This window comes from Oncorhynchus kisutch, unplaced genomic scaffold (genome assembly GCF_002021735.2).
Source record: "Oncorhynchus kisutch isolate 150728-3 unplaced genomic scaffold, Okis_V2 scaffold1265, whole genome shotgun sequence".
In the NCBI taxonomy this organism is placed as follows: Eukaryota; Metazoa; Chordata; class Actinopteri; order Salmoniformes; family Salmonidae; genus Oncorhynchus; species Oncorhynchus kisutch.
The window spans coordinates 25,220-38,950 of NW_022263210.1; the positions used below are offsets into that span (position 1 = coordinate 25,220).

At 36.3% G+C, this 13,731-nt stretch overlaps 17 non-coding genes across 17 annotated transcripts; all 17 read right to left on the reverse strand.

Moving 5' to 3' along the window:
* Window positions 1-604: 604 nt before the first annotated feature.
* On the reverse strand, window positions 605-687 carry trnal-uaa (transfer RNA leucine (anticodon UAA)). The gene has a single exon. It is a non-coding gene; the product is annotated as a tRNA-Leu (tRNA).
* A 729-nt stretch (window positions 688-1,416) lies between these two features.
* On the reverse strand, window positions 1,417-1,499 carry trnal-uaa (transfer RNA leucine (anticodon UAA)). Its single transcript has one exon. It is a non-coding gene; the product is annotated as a tRNA-Leu (tRNA).
* A 729-nt stretch (window positions 1,500-2,228) lies between these two features.
* On the reverse strand, window positions 2,229-2,311 carry trnal-uaa (transfer RNA leucine (anticodon UAA)). Its single transcript has one exon. It is a non-coding gene; the product is annotated as a tRNA-Leu (tRNA).
* A 745-nt stretch (window positions 2,312-3,056) lies between these two features.
* On the reverse strand, window positions 3,057-3,139 carry trnal-uaa (transfer RNA leucine (anticodon UAA)). The gene has a single exon. It is a non-coding gene; the product is annotated as a tRNA-Leu (tRNA).
* Window positions 3,140-3,460: 321 nt separating this feature from the next.
* trnal-uaa (transfer RNA leucine (anticodon UAA)) lies at window positions 3,461-3,543 on the reverse strand. The gene has a single exon. It is a non-coding gene; the product is annotated as a tRNA-Leu (tRNA).
* Window positions 3,544-4,287: 744 nt separating this feature from the next.
* Window positions 4,288-4,370, reverse strand: trnal-uaa (transfer RNA leucine (anticodon UAA)). Its single transcript has one exon. It is a non-coding gene; the product is annotated as a tRNA-Leu (tRNA).
* A 744-nt stretch (window positions 4,371-5,114) lies between these two features.
* Window positions 5,115-5,197, reverse strand: trnal-uaa (transfer RNA leucine (anticodon UAA)). Its single transcript has one exon. It is a non-coding gene; the product is annotated as a tRNA-Leu (tRNA).
* Window positions 5,198-5,928: 731 nt separating this feature from the next.
* trnal-uaa (transfer RNA leucine (anticodon UAA)) lies at window positions 5,929-6,011 on the reverse strand. Its single transcript has one exon. It is a non-coding gene; the product is annotated as a tRNA-Leu (tRNA).
* A 729-nt stretch (window positions 6,012-6,740) lies between these two features.
* On the reverse strand, window positions 6,741-6,823 carry trnal-uaa (transfer RNA leucine (anticodon UAA)). The gene has a single exon. It is a non-coding gene; the product is annotated as a tRNA-Leu (tRNA).
* A 730-nt stretch (window positions 6,824-7,553) lies between these two features.
* trnal-uaa (transfer RNA leucine (anticodon UAA)) lies at window positions 7,554-7,636 on the reverse strand. Its single transcript has one exon. It is a non-coding gene; the product is annotated as a tRNA-Leu (tRNA).
* Window positions 7,637-8,377: 741 nt separating this feature from the next.
* trnal-uaa (transfer RNA leucine (anticodon UAA)) lies at window positions 8,378-8,460 on the reverse strand. The gene has a single exon. It is a non-coding gene; the product is annotated as a tRNA-Leu (tRNA).
* A 743-nt stretch (window positions 8,461-9,203) lies between these two features.
* On the reverse strand, window positions 9,204-9,286 carry trnal-uaa (transfer RNA leucine (anticodon UAA)). Its single transcript has one exon. It is a non-coding gene; the product is annotated as a tRNA-Leu (tRNA).
* A 743-nt stretch (window positions 9,287-10,029) lies between these two features.
* trnal-uaa (transfer RNA leucine (anticodon UAA)) lies at window positions 10,030-10,112 on the reverse strand. The gene has a single exon. It is a non-coding gene; the product is annotated as a tRNA-Leu (tRNA).
* Window positions 10,113-10,857: 745 nt separating this feature from the next.
* Window positions 10,858-10,940, reverse strand: trnal-uaa (transfer RNA leucine (anticodon UAA)). Its single transcript has one exon. It is a non-coding gene; the product is annotated as a tRNA-Leu (tRNA).
* Window positions 10,941-11,684: 744 nt separating this feature from the next.
* Window positions 11,685-11,767, reverse strand: trnal-uaa (transfer RNA leucine (anticodon UAA)). Its single transcript has one exon. It is a non-coding gene; the product is annotated as a tRNA-Leu (tRNA).
* A 745-nt stretch (window positions 11,768-12,512) lies between these two features.
* Window positions 12,513-12,595, reverse strand: trnal-uaa (transfer RNA leucine (anticodon UAA)). The gene has a single exon. It is a non-coding gene; the product is annotated as a tRNA-Leu (tRNA).
* A 747-nt stretch (window positions 12,596-13,342) lies between these two features.
* trnal-uaa (transfer RNA leucine (anticodon UAA)) lies at window positions 13,343-13,425 on the reverse strand. The gene has a single exon. It is a non-coding gene; the product is annotated as a tRNA-Leu (tRNA).
* Between the last annotated feature and the right edge of the window lie 306 nt (window positions 13,426-13,731).

Below are 13,731 nucleotides of genomic sequence, written 5' to 3' on the forward strand. Positions count from 1 at the left end.
AACAAGAACGTTTTAATTTTGATAATGAGTCTAACGCCTTAAACACACTGACATCCAGGTGTTTCTAAAAGACTAACAAGAGCTGAGTCAAAGTAGACGATCTTGTCATAGTCATTCCTTTCAGATTTGAGCCACGCTAATTGGAAATTAATGAAAGGTGGGTTGATTACATGCAAAGTAAGTTTTTTCCAGGAATGTGTTTGGTACCCACGAGAACATAGCATTCATTGGATTTTTATTCCAACAGTCTAAAACACTCAGCCATCCTGGTGTAAAGTACAATCAAGAGCCCAGTGAAAAATCGAATGAAGAGCACACAATAAATTATTTTGGCTTTGAGCCAGACAATATATAAATGAGACTTGTTGACATCCAAATCAAACTTAATACAAGAATGGGGTTTCGAAGCAAGAAGAATAATAATTAAGTTGATAATGACTCTAACACCATAACTACTTAGCCATCTTTTGTGTTTTTAAACGATAAACACATGCTAAGTCAAGGAAGAACAAGGGGAACAAAGTCAATTCTTACATTTTTCATCCAATTAAATTTCAAATGAGTGAAAGGACAATTGATTACATACAAATGATAGATGAACTCATACCAGGAGTGGGGTTCGAACCCACGAGGACATATGTCCATTAGATCTTAAGTCCAACGCCTTAACCTCTCGGCCATCCTGGTGTAATAAACATAAATTCAAGGGCGCAGTCAAAATGGAATATGGAGCACACAGTTAGATATTTTGGCTTTGATCCAGACAATATGTAAATGAAACTTGATTACATCCAAATCAAACTTTCTACCAGATGTAGGTTTGGAACAAACAAGAACGTTTTAATTTTGATAATGAGTCTAACGCCTTAAACACACTGACATCCAGGTGTTTCTAAAAGACTAACATGAGCTGAGTCAAAGTAGACGATCTTGTCATAGTCATTCCTTTCAGATTTGAGCCACGCTAATTGGAAATTAATGAAAGGTGGGTTGATTACATCCAAAGTAAGTTTTTTCCAGGAATGCGGTTGGTACCCACAAGAACATAGCATTCATTGGATTTTTATTCCAACAGTCTAAAACACTCAGCCATCCTGGTGTAAAGTACAATCAAGAGCCCAGTGAAATTCGAATGAGGAGCACACAGTAAATTATTTTGGCTTTGAGCCAGACAATATCTAAATGAGACTTGTTGACATCCAAATCAAACTTAATACAAGAATGGGGTTTTGAAGCAAGAAGAATAATAATTAAGTTGATAATGACTCTAACACCATAACTACTTAGCCATCTTTTGTGTTTTTAAACGATAAACACTTGCTGAGTCAAGGAAGAATAAGGGGAACAAAGTCAATTCTTACATCTTTCAAATGAGTGAAAGGACAATTGATTACATCCAAATGATAGATGAACTCATACCAGGAGTGGGGTTCGAACCCACGAGGACATATGTCCATTGGATCTTAAGTCCAACGCCTTAACCTCTCGGCCATCCTGGTGTAATAAACATAAATTCAAGGGCGCAGTCAAAATGGAATATGGAGCACACAGTTAGATCTTTTGGCTTTGATCCAGACAATATGTAAATGAAACTTGATTACATCCAAATCAAACTTTCTACCAGATGTAGGTTTGGAACAAACAAGAAAGTTTTAATTTTGATAATGAGTCTAACGCCTTAAACACACTGACATCCAGGTGTTTCTAAAAGACTAACAAGAGCTGAGTCAAAGTAGAAGATCTTGTCATAGTCATTCCTTTCAGATTTGAGCCACGCTAATTGGAAATTAATGAAAGGTGGGTTGATTACATCCAAAGTAAGTTTTTTCCAGGAATGTGTTTGGTACCCACAAGAACATAGCATTCATTGGATTTTTATTCCAACAGTCTAAAACACTCAGCCATCCTGGTGTATAGTACAATCAAGAGCCCAGTGAAATTCGAATGAAGAGCACACAATAAATTATTTTGGCTTTGAGCCAGACAATATCTAAATGAGACTTGTTGACATCCAAATCAAACTTAATACAAGAATGGGGTTTCGAAGCAAGAAGAATAATAATTAAGTTGATAATGACTCTAACACCATAACTACTTAGCCATCTTTTGTGTTTTTAAACGATAAACACTTGCTGAGTCAAGGAAGAATAAGGGGAACAAAGTCAATTCTTACATCTTTCAAATGAGTGAAAGGAAAATTGATTACATCCAAATGATAGATGAACTCATACCAGGAGTGGGGTTCGAACCCACGAGGACATATGTCCATTGGATCTTAAGTCCAACACCTTAACCTCTCGGCCATCCTGGTGTAATAAACATTAATTCAAGGGCGCAGTCAAAATGGAATATGGAGCACACAGTTAGATCTTTTGGCTTTGATCCAGACAATATGTAAATTAAACTTGATTACATCCAAATCAAACTTTCTACCAGATGTAGGTTTGGAAAAAAACAAGAACATTTTAATTTTGATAATGAGTCTAACGCCTTAAACACACTGACATCCAGGTGTTTCTGAAAGACTAACAAGAGCTGAGTCAAAGTAGAAGATCTTGTCATAGTCATTCCTTTCAGATTTGAGCCACGCTAATTGGAAATTAATGAAAGGTGGGTTGATTACATCCAAAGTAAGTTTTTTCCAGGAATGTGTTTGGTACCCACAAGAACATAGCATTCATTGGATTTTTATTCCAACAGTCTAAAACACTCAGCCATCCTGGTGTAAAGTACAATCAAGAGCCCAGTGAAATTCGAATGAAGAGCACACAATAAATTATTTTGGCTTTGAGCCAGACAATATATAAATGAGACTTGTTGACATCCAAATCAAACTTAATACAAGAATGGGGTTTCAAAGCAAGAAGAATAATAATTAAGTTGATAATGACTCTAACACCATAACTACTTAGCCATCTTTTGTGTTTTTAAACGATAAACACTTGCTGAGTCAAAGAAGAATAAGGGAAACAAAGTCAATTCTTTCATCTTTCATCCAAAGAAATTTCAAATGAGTGAAACGACAATTGATTACATCCAAATGATAAAGGAACTCATACCAGGAGTGGGGTTCGAACCCACGAGGACATATGTCCATTGGATCTTAAGTCCAACGCCTTAACCTCTCGGCCATCCTGGTGTAATAAACATAAATTCAAGGGCGCAGTCAAAATGGAATATGGAGCACACAGTTAGATCTTTTGGCTTTGATCCAGACAATATGTAAATGAAACTTGATTACATCCAAATCAAACTTAATACAAGAATGGGGTTTCGAAGCAAGAAGAATAATAATTAAGTTGATAATGACTCTAACACCATAACTACTTAGCCATCTTTTGTGTTTTTAAACGATAAACACTTGCTGAGTCAAGGAAGAATAAGGGGAACAAAGTCAATTCTTACATCTTTCAAATGAGTGAAAGGACAATTGATTACATCCAAATGATAGATGAACTCATACCAGGAGTGGGGTTCAAACCCACGAGGACATATGTCCATTGGATCTTAAGTCCAACGCCTTAACCTCTCGGCCATCCTGGTGTAATAAACATAAATTCAAGGGCGCAGTCAAAATGGAATATGGAGCACACAGTTATATCTTTTGGCTTTGATCCAGACAATATGTAAATGAAACTTGATTACATCCAAATCAAACTTTCTACCAGATGTAGGTTTGGAACAAACAAGAACGTTTTAATTTTGATAATGAGTCTAACGCCTTAAACACACTGACATCCAGGTGTTTCTAAAAGACTAACAAGAGCTGAGTCAAAGTAGAAGATCTTGTCATAGTCATTCCTTTCAGATTTGAGCCACGCTAATTGGAAGTTAATGAAAGGTGGGTTGATTACATCCAAAGTAAGTTTTTTCCAGGAATGTGTTTGGTACCCACAAGAACATAGCATTCATTGGATTTTTATTCCAACAGTCTAAAACACTCAGCCATCCTGGTGTAAAGTACAATCAAGAGCCCAGTGAAATTCGAATGAAGAGCACACAATAAATTATTTTGGCTTTGAGCCAGACAATATCTAAATGAGACTTGTTGACATCCAAATCAAACTTAATACAAGAATGGGGTTTCGAAGCAAGAAGAATAATAATTAAGTTGATAATGACTCTAACACCATAACTACTTAGCCATCTTTTGTGTTTTTAAACGATAAACACTTGCTAAGTCAAGGAAGAACAAGGGGAACAAAGTCAATTCTTACATTTTTCATCCAATGAAATTTCAAATGAGTGAAAGGACAATTGATTACATACAAATGATAGATGAACTCATACCAGGAGTGGGGTTCGAACCCACGAGGACATATGTCCATTGGATCTTAAGTCCAACGCCTTAACCTCTCGGCCATCCTGGTGTAATAAACATAAATTCAAGGGCGCAGTCAAAATGGAATATGGAGCACACAGTTAGATCTTTTGCTTTGATCCAGACAATATGTAAATGAAACTTGATTACATCCAAATCAAACTTTCTACCAGATGTAGGTTTGGAACAAACAAGAACGTTTTAATTTTGATAATGAGTCTAACGCCTTAAACACACTGACATCCAGGTGTTTCTAAAAGACTAACAAGAGCTGAGTCAAAGTAGACGATCTTGTCATAGTCATTCCTTTCAGATTTGAGCCACGCTAATTGGAAATTAATGAAAGGTGGGTTGATTACATGCCAAAGTAAGTTTTTTCCAGGAATGTGTTTGGTACCCACAAGAACATAGCATTCATTGGATTTTTATTCCAACAGTCTAAAACACTCAGCCATCCTGGTGTAAAGTACAATCAAGAGCCCAGTGAAAATCGAATGAAGAGCACACAATAAATTATTTTGGCTTTGAGCCAGACAATATATAAATGAGACTTGTTGACATCCAAATCAAACTTAATACAAGAATGGGGTTTCGAAGCAAGAAGAATAATAATTAAGTTGATAATGACTCTAACACCATAACTACTTAGCCATCTTTTGTGTTTTTAAACGATAAACACTTGCTAAGTCAAGGAAGAACAAGGGGAACAAAGTCAATTCTTACATTTTTCATCCAATTAAATTTCAAATGAGTGAAAGGACAATTGATTACATACAAATGATAGATGAACTCATACCAGGAGTGGGGTTCGAACCCACGAGGACATATGTCCATTAGATCTTAAGTCCAACGCCTTAACCTCTCGGCCATCCTGGTGTAATAAACATAAATTCAAGGGCGCAGTCAAAATGGAATATGGAGCACACAGTTAGATATTTTGGCTTTGATCCAGACAATATGTAAATGAAACTTGATTACATCCAAATCAAACTTTCTACCAGATGTAGGTTTGGAACAAACAAGAACGTTTTAATTTTGATAATGAGTCTAACGCCTTAAACACACTGACATCCAGGTGTTTCTAAAAGACTAACAATGAGCTGAGTCAAAGTAGACGATCTTGTCATAGTCATTCCTTTCAGATTTGAGCCACGCTAATTGGAAATTAATGAAAGGTGGGTTGATTACATCCAAAGTAAGTTTTTTCCAGGAATGCGGTTTGGTACCCACAAGAACATAGCATTCATTGGATTTTTATTCCAACAGTCTAAAACACTCAGCCATCCTGGTGTAAAGTACAATCAAGAGCCCAGTGAAATTCGAATGAGGAGCACACAGTAAATTATTTTGGCTTTGAGCCAGACAATATCTAAATGAGACTTGTTGACATCCAAATCAAACTTAATACAAGAATGGGGTTTTGAAGCAAGAAGAATAATAATTAAGTTGATAATGACTCTAACACCATAACTACTTAGCCATCTTTTGTGTTTTTAAACGATAAACACTTGCTGAGTCAAGGAAGAATAAGGGGAACAAAGTCAATTCTTACATCTTTCAAATGAGTGAAAGGACAATTGATTACATCCAAATGATAGATGAACTCATACCAGGAGTGGGGTTCGAACCCACGAGGACATATGTCCATTGGATCTTAAGTCCAACGCCTTAACCTCTCGGCCATCCTGGTGTAATAAACATAAATTCAAGGGCGCAGTCAAAATGGAATATGGAGCACACAGTTAGATCTTTTGGCTTTGATCCAGACAATATGTAAATGAAACTTGATTACATCCAAATCAAACTTTCTACCAGATGTAGGTTTGGAACAAACAAGAACGTTTTAATTTTGATAATGAGTCTAACGCCTTAAACACACTGACATCCAGGTGTTTCTAAAAGACTAACAAGAGCTGAGTCAAAGTAGAAGATCTTGTCATAGTCATTCCTTTCAGATTTGAGCCACGCTAATTGGAAATTAATGAAAGGTGGGTTGATTACATCCAAAGTAAGTTTTTTCCAGGAATGTGTTTGGTACCCACAAGAACATAGCATTCATTGGATTTTTATTCCAACAGTCTAAAACACTCAGCCATCCTGGTGTAAAGTACAATCAAGAGCCCAGTGAAATTGGAATGAGGAGCACACAGTAAATTATTTTGGCTTTGAGCCAGACAATATCTAAATGAGACTTGTTGACATCCAAATCAAACTTAATACAAGAATGGGGTTTCGAAGCAAGAAGAATAATAATTAAGTTGATAATGACTCTAACACCATAACTACTTAGCCATCTTTTGTGTTTTTAAACGATAAACACTTGCTGAGTCAAGGAAGAATAAGGGGAACAAAGTCAATTCTTACATCTTTCAAATGAGTGAAAGGACAATTGATTACATCCAAATGATAGATGAACTCATACCAGGAGTGGGGTTCGAACCCACGAGGACATATGTCCATTGGATCTTAAGTCCAACGCCTTAACCTCTCGGCCATCCTGGTGTAATAAACATAAATTCAAGGGCGCAGTCAAAATGGAATATGGAGCACACAGTTATATCTTTTGGCTTTGATCCAGACAATATGTAAATGAAACTTGATTACATCCAAATCAAACTTTCTACCAGATGTAGGTTTGGAACAAACAAGAACATTTTAATTTTGATAATGAGTCTAACGCCTTAAACACACTGACATCCAGGTGTTTCTAAAAGACTAACAAGAGCTGAGTCAAAGTAGAAGATCTTGTCATAGTCATTCCTTTCAGATTTGAGCCACGCTAATTGGAAATTAATGAAAGGTGGGTTGATTACATCCAAAGTAAGTTTTTTCCAGGAATGTGTTTGGTACCCACAAGAACATAGCATTCATTGGATTTTTATTCCAACAGTCTAAAACACTCAGCCATCCTGGTGTAAAGTACAATCAAGAGCCCAGTGAAATTCGAATGAAGGAGCACACAATAAATTATTTTGGCTTTGAGCCAGACAATATCTAAATGAGACTTGTTGACATCCAAATCAAACTTAATACAAGAATGGGGTTTCGAAGCAAGAAGAATAATAATTAAGTTGATAATGACTCTAACACCATAACTACTTAGCCATCTTTTGTGTTTTTAAACGATAAACACTTGCTGAGTCAAGGAAGAATAAGGGGAACAAAGTCAATTCTTACATCTTTCAAATGAGTGAAAGGACAATTGATTACATCCAAATGATAGATGAACTCATACCAGGAGTGGGGTTCGAACCCACGAGGACATATGTCCATTGGATCTTAAGTCCAACGCCTTAACCTCTCGGCCATCCTGGTGTAATAAACATAATTCAAGGGCGCAGTCAAAATGGAATATGGAGCACACAGTTATATCTTTTGGCTTTGATCCAGACAATATGTAAATTAAACTTGATTACATCCAAATCAAACTTTCTACCAGATGTAGGTTTGGAACAAACAAGAACATTTTAATTTTGATAATGAGTCTAACGCCTTAAACACACTGACATCCAGGTGTTTCTAAAAGACTAACAAGAGCTGAGTCAAAGTAGAAGATCTTGTCATAGTCATTCCTTTCAGATTTGAGCCACGCTAATTGGAAATTAATGAAAGGTGGGTTGATTACATCCAAAGTAAGTTTTTTCCAGGAATGTGTTTGGTACCCACAAGAACATAGCATTCATTGGATTTTTATTCCAACAGTCTAAAACACTCAGCCATCCTGGTGTAAAGTACAATCAAGAGCCCAGTGAAATTCGAATGAAGAGCACACAATAAATTATTTTGGCTTTGAGCCAGACAATATCTAAATGAGACTTGTTGACATCCAAATCAAACTTAATACAAGAATGGGGTTTCGAAGCAAGAAGAATAATAATTAAGTTGATAATGACTCTAACACCATAACTACTTAGCCATCTTTTGTGTTTTTAAACGATAAACACTTGCTGAGTCAAGGAAGAACAAGGGGAACAAAGTCAATTCTTACATTTTCATCCAAAGAATTTCAAATGAGTGAAAGGACAATTGATTACATACAAATCATAGATGAACTCATACCAGGAGTGGGGTTCGAACCCACGAGGACATATGTCCATTGGATCTTAAGTCCAACGCCTTAACCTCTCGGCCATCCTGGTGTAATAAACATAAATTCAAGGGCGCAGTCAAAATGGAATATGGAGCACACAGTTAGATCTTTTGGCTTTGATCCAGACAATATGTAAATGAAACTTGATTACATCCAAATCAAACTTTCTACCAGATGTAGGTTTGGAACAAACAAGAACGTTTTAATTTTGATAATGAGTCTAACGCCTTAAACACACTGACATCCAGGTGTTTCTAAAAGACTAACAAGAGCTGAGTCAAAGTAGAAGATCTTGTCATAGTCATTCCTTTCAGATTTGAGCCACGCTAATTGGAAATTAATGAAAGGTGGGTTGATTACATCCAAAGTAAGTTTTTTCCAGGAATGCGGTTGGTACCCACAAGAACATAGCATTCATTGGATTTTTATTCCAACAGTCTAAAACACTCAGCCATCCTGGTGTAAAGTACAATCAAGAGCCCAGTGAAATTCGAATGAGAGCACACAGTAAATTATTTTGGCTTTGAGCCAGACAATATCTAAATGAGACTTGTTGACATCCAAATCAAACTTAATACAAGAATGGGGTTTCGAAGCAAGAAGAATAATAATTAAGTTGATAATGACTCTAACACCATAACTACTTAGCCATCTTTTGTGTTTTTAAACGATAAACACTTGCTGAGTCAAGGAAGAATAAGGGGAACAAAGTCAATTCTTACATCTTTCATCCAAAGAAATTTCAAATGAGTGAAAGGACAATTGATTACATCCAAATGATAGATGAACTCATACCAGGAGTGGGGTTCGAACCCACGAGGACATATGTCCATTGGATCTTAAGTCCAACGCCTTAACCTCTCGGCCATCCTGGTGTAATAAACATAAATTCAAGGGCGCAGTCAAAATGGAATATGGAGCACACAGTTAGATCTTTTGGCTTTGATCCAGACAATATGTAAATTAAACTTGATTACATCCAAATCAAACTTTCTACCAGATGTAGGTTTGGAACAAACAAGAACATTTTAATTTTGATAATGAGTCTAACGCCTTAAACACACTGACATCCAGGTGTTTCTAAAAGACTAACAAGAGCTGAGTCAAAGTAGAAGATCTTGTCATAGTCATTCCTTTCAGATTTGAGCCACGCTAATTGGAAATTAATGAAAGGTGGGTTGATTACATCCAAAGTAAGTTTTTTCCAGGAATGCGGTTGGTACCCACAAGAACATAGCATTCATTGGATTTTTATTCCAACAGTCTAAAACACTCAGCCATCCTGGTGTAAAGTACAATCAAGAGCCCAGTGAAATTCGAATGAAGAGCACACAATAAATTATTTTGGCTTTGAGCCAGACAATATCTAAATGAGACTTGTTGACATCCAAATCAAACTTAATACAAGAATGGGGTTTCGAAGCAAGAAGAATAATAATTAAGTTGATAATGACTCTAACACCATAACTACTTAGCCATCTTTTGTGTTTTTAAACGATAAACACTTGCTGAGTCAAGGAAGAATAAGGGGAACAAAGTCAATTCTTCATCTTTCATCCAAAGAAATTTCAAATGAGTGAAAGGACAATTGATTACATCCAAATAATAGATGAACTCATACCAGGAGTGGGGTTCGAACCCACGAGGACATATGTCCATTGGATCTTAAGTCCAACGCCTTAACCTCTCGGCCATCCTGGTGTAATAAACATTAATTCAAGGGCGCAGTCAAAATGGAATATGGAGCACACAGTTAGATCTTTTGGCTTTGATCCAGACAATATGTAAATTAAACTTGATTACATCCAAATCAAACTTTCTACCAGATGTAGGTTTGGAACAAACAAGAACATTTTAATTTTGATAATGAGTCTAACGCCTTAAACACACTGACATCCAGGTGTTTCTAAAAGACTAACAAGAGCTGAGTCAAAGTAGAAGATCTTGTCATAGTCATTCCTTTCAGATTTGAGCCACGCTAATTGGAAATTAATGAAAGGTGGGTTGATTACATCCAAAGTAAGTTTTTTTCCAGGAATGCGGTTGGTACCCACAAGAACATAGCATTCATTGGATTTTTATTCCAACAGTCTAAAACACTCAGCCATCCTGGTGTAAAGTACAATCAAGAGCCCAGTGAAATTCGAATGAAGAGCACACAATAAATTATTTTGGCTTTGAGCCAGACAATATCTAAATGAGACTTGTTGACATCCAAATCAAACTTAATACAAGAATGGGGTTTCGAAGCAAGAAGAATAATAATTAAGTTGATAATGACTCTAACACCATAACTACTTAGCCATCTTTTGTGTTTTTAAACGATAAACACTTGCTGAGTCAAGGAAGAATAAGGGGAACAAAGTCAATTCTTTCATCTTTCATCCAAAGAAATTTCAAATGAGTGAAAGGACAATTGATTACATCCAAATAATAGATGAACTCATACCAGGAGTGGGGTTCGAACCCACGAGGACATATGTCCATTGGATCTTAAGTCCAACGCCTTAACCTCTCGGCCATCCTGGTGTAATAAACATAATTCAAGGGCGCAGTCAAAATGGAATATGGAGCACACAGTTAGATCTTTTGGCTTTGATCCAGACAATATGTAAATTAAACTTGATTACATCCAAATCAAACTTTCTACCAGATGTAGGTTTGGAACAAACAAGAACATTTTAATTTTGATAATGAGTCTAACGCCTTAAACACACTGACATCCAGGTGTTTCTAAAAGACTAACAAGAGCTGAGTCAAAGTAGAAGATCTTGTCATAGTCATTCCTTTCAGATTTGAGCCACGCTAATTGGAAATTAATGAAAGGTGGGTTGATTACATCCAAAGTAAGTTTTTTCCAGGAATGCGGTTGGTACCCACAAGAACATAGCATTCATTGGATTTTTATTCCAACAGTCTAAAACACTCAGCCATCCTGGTGTAAAGTACAATCAAGAGCCCAGTGAAATTCGAATGAAGGAGCACACAGTAAATTATTTTGGCTTTGAGCCAGACAATATCTAAATGAGACTTGTTGACATCCAAATCAAACTTAATACAAGAATGGGGTTTCGAAGCAAGAAGAATAATAATTAAGTTGATAATGACTCTAACACCATAACTACTTAGCCATCTTTTGTGTTTTTAAACGATAAACACTTGCTGAGTCAAGGAAGAATAAGGGGAACAAAGTCAATTCTTTCATCTTTCATCCAAAGAAATTTCAAATGAGTGAAAGGACAATTGATTACATCCAAATAATAGATGAACTCATACCAGGAGTGGGGTTCGAACCCACGAGGACATATGTCCATTGGATCTTAAGTCCAACGCCTTAACCTCTCGGCCATCCTGGTGTAATAAACATTAATTCAAGGGCGCAGTCAAAATGGAATATGGAGCACACAGTTAGATCTTTTGGCTTTGATCCAGACAATATGTAAATTAAACTTGATTACATCCAAATCAAACTTTCTACCAGATGTAGGTTTGGAACAAACAATGACATTTTAATTTTGATAATGAGTCTAACGCCTTAAACACACTGACATCCAGGTGTTTCTAAAAGACTAACAAGAGCTGAGTCAAAGTAGAAGATCTTGTCATAGTCATTCCTTTCAGATTTGAGCCACGCTAATTGGAAATTAATGAAAGGTGGGTTGATTACATCCAAAGTAAGTTTTTTTCCAGGAATGAGGTTGGTACCCACAAGAACATAGCATTCATTGGATTTTTATTCCAACAGTCTAAAACACTCAGCCATCCTGGTGTAAAGTACAATCAAGAGCCCAGTGAAATTCGAATGAAGAGCACACAATAAATTATTTTGGCTTTGAGCCAGACAATATCTAAATGAGACTTGTTGACATCCAAATCAAACTTAATACAAGAATGGGGTTTCGAAGCAAGAAGAATAATAATTAAGTTGATAATGACTCTAACACCATAACTACTTAGCCATCTTTTGTGTTTTTAAACGATAAACACTTGCTGAGTCAAGGAAGAATAAGGGGAACAAAGTCAATTCTTTCATCTTTCATCCAAAGAAATTTCAAATGAGTGAAAGGACAATTGATTACATCCAAATAATAGATGAACTCATACCAGGAGTGGGGTTCGAACCCACGAGGACATATGTCCATTGGATCTTAAGTCCAACGCCTTAACCTCTCGGCCATCCTGGTGTAATAAACATTAATTCAAGGGCGCAGTCAAAATGGAATATGGAGCACACAGTTAGATCTTTTGGCTTTGATCCAGACAATATGTAAATTAAACTTGATTACATCCAAATCAAACTTTCTACCAGATGTAGGTTTGGAACAAACAATGAACATTTTAATTTTGATAATGAGTCTAACGCCTTAAACACACTGACATCCAGGTGTTTCTAAAAGACTAACAAGAGCTGAGTCAAAGTAGAAGATCTTGTCATAGTCATTCCTTTCAGATTTGAGCCACGCTAATTGGAAATTAATGAAAGGTGGGTTGATTACATCCAAAGTAAGTTTTTTTCCAGGAATGAGGTTGGTACCCACAAGAACATAGCATTCATTGGATTTTTATTCCAACAGTCTAAAACACTCAGCCATCCTGGTGTAAAGTACAATCAAGAGCCCAGTGAAATTCGAATGAAGGAGCACACAGTCAATTATTTTGGCTTTGAGCCAGACAATATCTAAATGAGACTTGTTGACATCCAAATCAAACTTAATACAAGAATGGGGTTTCGAAGCAAGAAGAATAATAATTAAGTTGATAATGACTCTAACACCATAACTACTTAGCCATCTTTTGTGTTTTTAAACGATAAACACTTGCTGAGTCAAGGAAGAATAAGGGGAACAAAGTCAATTCTTTCATCTTTCATCCAAAGAAATTTCAAATGAGTGAAAGGACAATTGATTACATCCAAATAATAGATGAACTCATACCAGGAGTGGGGTTCGAACCCACGAGGACATATGTCCATTGGATCTTAAGTCCAACGCCTTAACCTCTCGGCCATCCTGGTGTAATAAACATTAATTCAAGGGCGCAGTCAAAATGGAATATGGAGCACACAGTTAGATCTTTTGGCTTTGATCCAGACAATATGTAAATTAAACTTGATTACATCCAAATCAAACTTTCTACCAGATGTAGGTTTGGAACAAACAATGACATTTTAATTTTGATAATGAGTCTAACGCCTTAAACACACTGACATCCAGGTGTTTCTAAAAGACTAACAAGAGCTGAGTCAAAGTTGAAGATCTTGTCATAGTCATTCCTTTCAGATTTGAGCCACGCTAATTGGAAATTAATGAAAGGTGGGTTG